The sequence below is a fragment of the Octopus bimaculoides genome, chromosome 9 (assembly GCF_046866305.1).
Source record: "Octopus bimaculoides isolate indiv1 chromosome 9, ASM4686630v1, whole genome shotgun sequence".
NCBI lineage: Eukaryota > Metazoa > Mollusca > Cephalopoda > Octopoda > Octopodidae > Octopus > Octopus bimaculoides.
Window position 1 is genome coordinate 10,753,851 of NC_142936.1, and position 7,500 is coordinate 10,761,350.

Here is a 7,500-nt window from a genome sequence, read left to right on the forward strand (position 1 = left end):
TGGAAAGTGTGTGTGTGTGTGTGTGTGTGTGTGTGTGTGTGTGACGCTGATGATTGTATATATACTTTAAAGCAAACATGGGCCAAATACACTGTCGTATCACGCTGACTTAATCTGAGAATTACGTTAAGAGTACACGTATAAGTGGAATGTTATCACTTTAAGCCCATTCAATGAGTAGGATGTACAGTTGATCACACAACTGAATAAGCTTTGTTGACACTAAAGGAGACATACTTTTAATTATATTATTAAAAGTACAAGTTTGGTGTAGACCGTTTACCTTCTTCCACATTTCTAAAGAATATCTAACTCCAGTGAAATAAAGCTTGGCTGGTAATTAAAAGGTATTGGTTGTGGTTATACTGGGCTCCGCAATCTACAGTTTCATGACTTTGCTGATAGGTGAACATATCTATATGTCTCTGTTGGTCACTATTCATGAATATATGGGTGAAAATTATTTTAGTATCACAGATATTGTTTCTTTTATTGCCTCAGATCAACCTGTGATTGAGTGCACCTTAGTTTAAACGCACATAACCGTCCCGTTCTTTTTTTCTGTTGAGCACACTTAACCAGGGAACACATTATCCAACTCTCGTTTTTGTCTTTTCTAAGAAAGTACGAGGGGGGTACTGAAAAATTCCTAGCTTTAAGAGTATCGCGAAAGGCCTTGTTAGAAGCCCAACATTCCGAGTTCCTTTACAGGGCTTAGAAAACCCGAAGGACTGCTACAATAAGTGTGTCAATCTAAAAGGAGAACATGTTGAATAGAACCATAATTAACTGATCCTCCTGTATTTTCTTTTACCCAAAGCCAGGAACTTTTTCAGCACCCCCTCGTAAAGAGTATTTTTTTCTGCACCTATTACACATTTTAATTTTTTTCTTGATATATACATACTCAGGTTGACACTCACGGAGATTACCAATTCTACTGTGATTTTCGGAGTTCTTATACCATTGAATTATACATCTCGGATTACACTGACTAAAATTTTCCCTTTAATCTTTCTTTCTTTCTCTCTGTATATGTATGTATGTATGTATGTATGTATGTATGTATGTATGTATGTATGTATGCATGTATGTATGTATGTATTATGTATGCATGTAATTGTTCAATTTTATTTCAAGATCTCTTGCCAATACAGAAAGTGCCGGTTTCTAACCTAGATTCAAGACTCTTTCATTGGAATTTCAACATCAGCAACAGGCTATTTTTGTTTGTATTTATGTATATGTGCAGATTTGTATGTTTGCTCTATGTATGTATTCTCATGCATATCTAGACATGAGCATATCTAGACACACTCATATATATTTAAGTGATAAGCTTCTGTAAAGTTTTACAGACTTTTACAGTTCCAGTGAAGGACTGGATCGCCAGTCTTCGAATTAGCTTCCTCCTTTCTAATTTCTCAAGCTTGGTATTTAGGCAGCGTGTTACATATCTCAGAGCCCCAATAATACAGGTATAAACCTGAACTTGTTATCTGGAAAGGAAGAGATATAGTGGTAGAATTTAATTACGGGGGAGAGGGACAACAATATACATACATACATACATACATACATACATACATACATACACACATACATACTGTTGTAAGAAATTAGTAATAATAAATAGTGACGAACGGAAAACCCTAGTCACTATAAGTAAAGAGAAGTACGTGAAGTACCAGAGTACGTAGTAGGCAGTTATAGATAGTCGTGTCTTTACTGGTTTTACTAAGTATACTGTATACCGAAGTGGGTTCTATAATAATCCAACATTTGTAAGGATATAGCATTGGCGACGAGAAATTAATAAATTCTACAAGCAATTTACAACTCACGAGGAATTAACAACTCATGAGAAGTTAACAAACTTATAAAGTTGTGTGAATTTTACGAAAAAAAAAAAAAGAAAATCGTAAAAATTATGGAAAATTCGTTGGCCGGTTTGCTCGAGTTGCAACAAATTTGTTGGCCGGTTTGCTCGAGTTGCAACAACAACTGAAAGTACGACAGAAACAATTACTATCACAGCAACAAATGCTGCAATTAATGAAGTCGTCAGGAAATTCAGAAAAAGTTTTCTCGCCAGACTATGTCGCGAACTCCATAACAAAGTTCAAATACGAACCTGACGAAGGAGTTGACGAGATGAAAACTCGTTTGATCTTGAGAAAACTGGCGGCAGCAAAACATGAACAATACAGTAATTTTGTACTCCCAAGAAAACCTTTGAACATAAACTTTAATGATACAATAGATACAGTGTGTAAAATTTTCAGTGAAAAAAGCTCATTGTTCAATATACGTTGGAAGTATCTGAACATACAGAAAAACAACGACGAAGACTAGATCACATATGCTGGAAGAATAAACAGGAAATGCGAGGAGTTTAAGCTGGACGAATTAATGCTAGATATGTTCAAATGCCTGATTTTTACACAGGGACTTACTGCCGAAAAGGTCGCAGAAGTTAGAACTTGTATTCTCGGAAAACTGAAACAAAACCAGGATGTAACCCTACAGCAAGTGTCGGAAGAATGTGAGAGGATAGTCAAATTAAGACACAACACAGGAAATTGAACGTTAAGATTGTTTCCAAGTAAAACAAGTGCGAAATAGTCAGAATAGAGATTAAGTGTTTTCTAAAAAAACACGGCAAAAATCAGGAAATAAACCCATGTTTTGCATGTGGAGGTATACACCTGAGGAAAAATTGTCCATTTAAAAAAGCGGAGTGTTTTCGTTGTGGAGTTATAGGACATATAAAGACGCACTGTAGAACAAAGATGACAAAATGTCAGAACAAAGGAAAAAAAAAATAAATAGTATGTTATCAGAGGAAATTTGTAATATAACGATGAGGAAATTCGTGAAAATGAAAATCAGAAATACAAGTGTTAAAATGAAATTAAACACTAGAAGTGACATCACCATTATAAACGTAAAAATGTGGAAATATGTTGGTAAGCTGAAATTAAAAGGTAGCACATGGTGTCACAGGAAAAAGATTATATTTTTTCGGTGAATTCGTATGTAACGTAACATTGCGAGGTCAAACGAAAAAGGCGAAGATATATGTGTTAAAAAGTTCACTTAATTTATTCGGCAAAGAATGGATGGAACTATTTAAAGTATGGAATATGTCCATAAGTGTTTTGTGGAAATACAGTCGGTTCAGTCGAAGGTTCGAATGCGGCTGAGAGACTAAAAAAAAAAAAAAATTGCAGTAAAACAGAGTGGAACACATGTATGTAAGCCAAAACGAAATGAAAAATTGCCCACGATGAAAAGTAAACATTGTTCAAAAGTAGATGTTCCGTGGTCGAAACTACACATCGATATCAATGATCCTATAAATGGTTCTTACTATTTAGTGGTAGTTGATAGTTTTTCGAACTCGGAGATGGTCAAGAAAAAGTGATCTGAAAAGATGCACTGAGGCATTGATATGCAGCGCCCAGGAACAAGATCTGAGAACTAATTACACCAAGTTCCGAATAGATAAGAGTAGCGAATCGTCCCTTTGTAGGATGTGTGGCAGCAGAAGCAAAGCAATCTCACATATTGTGAGTGAACGTAGCAAGCTGGCCCAAAAGTACTACAAAAGGAGGCACGATGACGTGGCTAAGTTCGTCCACTGGAGGCTGTGTGAAAAGTACGGCCTGAACAGAGCACGGAAATGGCATGAACATGAACTAGGAGTCACCGAGAACAAAGAACAGAAGATACAGTGGGATTTTACTATCCAATATGGCTCCCTAATCGAGGCTCAGAGACAAGATATTGTGGCAGATAGAGGAAAAAACGAAACGAAGATCATATATATTGCAATACCTGGAGACGCACGCATAAGTGACTAAGAACTAGAAAAGATTGAAAAGTACAGACTACTAATTGACGAAATTGCAAGAACGTTGACTATGAGGAGAGTGTCTGTCATTCCAGTAGTTGTAGGGAACTCGGAGCACTTAACAACCAAGTTCGAGAAATATGTCATAGAAATCGGAATTGACATGAGAGCAGAGTAAGCTCCCAAAACCTGTGGTGCTGCCAACAGCTAGGATTTTGAGATTGGTACTTGGATATTGAATATTTCCTGCGATAACTAATAACTAAGCATCAAAACTTATAATGTACGGAAAGAGACCTTGTAAGACCTCTGGCAGCAGGTTGCTGTCCGCTCTCACAGAATCTACCAGAACAGAAAGACCGAGCGTTCTGAGAAGTAAAATAACAACAACAACGCTGATGATGATGATGATGACGATGATGATAATCCTTTCTACTAAAGGCACAAGGCCTGAAATTTGGGGATTACATCGACCCCAGTGTGTCACTGGTACTTAATTTATCGAACCAGAAAGAATGAAACGCAAAGTCGACCTCAGCGGAATTTGAACTCAGAACGTAAAGACTGACGAAGTGTGCTAACGATTCTGCCAGCTTACCACCTTACGTAATAATAATAATAATAATAATAATAATAATAATAATAATAATAATAATAATAATAATAGGAGTATCTAAGAGTATTAGAATCTGACGGAGTATATAAGACTATTAGAATCTGACAGAGTACTAACTACAGAAATGAAAATGAAAATTGAGAAGGAATACATCAGAAGGGTTAGGAAGCTAATGAAGTCAAAGCTAAATGGTCCGAATCTAGTGAAGGCTGTAAATATTTGGGCACTATAATTACTTAGCAGCTTTTGTAGATTGGACAAAAATTGAATTAGCAAAGCTAGGCAGAACTAGGAAGGAATTCAATATGAATGGAGGACTCCACCCAAGGGCAGGAGTAGCAAGATTATACCTACCTAGAAAGGAAGGCGGAAGAGGTTTAATATCAGTAGAAGACTGCGTAGAGTTAGCTACAGTAGATACAGACTCCTATGTAGGTAATATCAAGAGCTGCTAGAGTCACAGCAAGAAGTAAAAACCAGAAAAAAGAACAGAAATTATCTGACTGGCAGGAGAAGGCGTTGCATGGTAGATTCCCAAAGATAGTTTCAGCAATAGTAGTAGTGAGACATGATGTGGCTGCAGAAAGGAAAGCTGAAGAAGGAGTCAGAAAGTTTGTTAGTAGCTGAACAAGATCAAACATTAAGGACTAATTGGATAAAAGCCAAGATAGAAAAAACCAAGTAGATTTCCAATGTCGATTATCCAAATCAAAAGAGGAAAGCGTTACTCATATAGTAAGTGAATGTAGCATGCTGGCACAGAAAGAATACAAGAAAAACATGACAATCTAGGGAGAGCAATCCACTGGGAGTTATGTAGAAAGCTAGGATTTGAAAATGGTATGAACAGGAACCTAGTAAAGTACTAGAAAGTAAGAAACACAAAATGTTGTGGGACTTTAACATTCAAACTGACAGAGTAATGATGGGTATATTTGATCTTAACTCTATCTTTATTATTATTATTATTTGTTTATTTATCAGAGCTCTTAGTCGTGATGATAATAATTAGTAAGAGGAGGAGGAGGTGTAGGAGAAGGAGAGGAAGTATCATTATTATTATTATTATTATTATTATTATTATTATTATTATTATTATTATTATTATTAATAATAATAATAATAATAATAATAATAATAAATGCTCTGATGCAATACCAGGCAGTGTCTCTCATGGCTTCTTATCTTAATTGATTGGAAGTATTATCATGCATATTGTTTTGTTTTGGTATAAAAGATTGGCTACAGCAAATATTCTACTTAATACCACAAATTTGCTGGTCGGTTGTTTGACCTTCACCAGTTAAGCATGTTCCTTGGTGGCTGACGATATGTGCATCTCTGATCACGAGCAGAAGTAGTAGGGGAGCATTATAACTTCCTCATAACCTTCTCACACCTCTGTTTACATTTTACCTAATATCTATAATACAATACATCTTATAATAATAATAATAGTAATTGATTCATTTGTGTGCATGTATGGACTTTTATCTATGTACATTTAAATGTACATATATGTATTTATGTATTTGTGTTTATTTATGTATATCTATGTATATGTTAAAGTATGCATATATATGTGGGTTTTTTACGGTTTTTATATTTTTATATTTTTATATTTATAACTTAACCTTATGAACTTTATAAAATCTCTGAAGAGGCCTAGAGAATCATCCATGTACCTCTATTTGACAGCTGGTTTGGCAGCTGGTGTTGGTTTGTTTACGTCCTCTTAACTTAGCGGTTCGAAAAAAGAACCGATAGAAGTAACAAACTTGGAAAAATCAGTACTGAGATCGATCTGTTTGATTTAAAGGAAAAAGTAATCATCAAGTTGGAGCCCCAGCATGGCTGCAGTCCGATGATTGAAGCAAGTAAACGATAACATAAATCGAAACATTAGTTGCTAAAAGAATAATACACTTACAAATGGGATATACATAAATTAATGATATCGTATAGGAGAACTTTAATTCTCTCACCTTATATTAGATGTCATATAAAGTTTTATTTGATATATTTAGATTTATTTGATATCATAGGAAAACACAAACTTATTGTCTGTTGTCATTTCCATTGCTTTACTGTCGACATCTATTTCAGGTGCACTCAGCCTTTGAAGGACCTAAACCTGTGTATGAAGAAAATATATTTTGATAAATCATACAGGGTAAAGGATATTGCGCAATTAACCAGATCGTTACTTTCAAATGCGTCATAAGTTTTCACGTGTATTAATTTTACTTTCTGGAAATTTGGTTTTTAAAGAATAGAATGATTGAAGAAAATAAATCGTCACACAATAGAACTTTTGTATCTTCCCCAATCCGAAAAGGAGGGCAGATGAGGATGGGGAGGGGGGGGGTAGGAAATCCACGACAATTACAAAAGTACTGTATAAGTAAATTAATGTAGGTATGTCATACCTGAGTTGTTCGAAGTGAGGGATTGGCAGAAACAGTACACTACACACACACACACACACACACACACACACACACACACACACACACACACACACACACCACACACACCACACCACACACACACCACACACACACACGCGTGCATGCTCGGGTGTGAAAGAAATTGCTGTCATAAACACTGAAGCTAGTAAGAAGTGAAGTTATATTATAGAGTGTCCTACAAGCAAATCTCAGTGGAAGAGCAGAAGCTCTTGCAGTGTTCTTGAGATAAAAATTCAAAATACATAGGTACAAGACTTTGTGATTTATAATTTTTCTGTCTGGTGACCAACACTAAAAGCTTATGTCTTGTTTTATATAGCAAATGACAAAAGATAAATAAGCAAACTTTATATCATAAGTACTAAATTACAAAAGCAAAAATTAATCACATATGTATACATGTATGTATTTATGTGTATATATATGTGTGTGTGTGTGTGTGTGTGTGTGAAAAGCCCTGTCATAACTAGCCCAAAACTTTGAGTCGCAAGCCTGACTCATCCAAAATAAAATATATCATTAATCTCTGCTAGGGTGTGGGCACCCTTTATTTTTTG

At 35.4% G+C, this 7,500-nt stretch overlaps 1 protein-coding gene across 2 annotated transcripts in view; it reads left to right on the top strand.

Annotated features, from left to right (window-relative positions):
• LOC106877344 (uncharacterized) overlaps positions 1–7,500 on the top strand; it is a 37,303-nt gene that overhangs the window by 2,824 nt on the left and 26,979 nt on the right. The window lies entirely within an intron of this gene.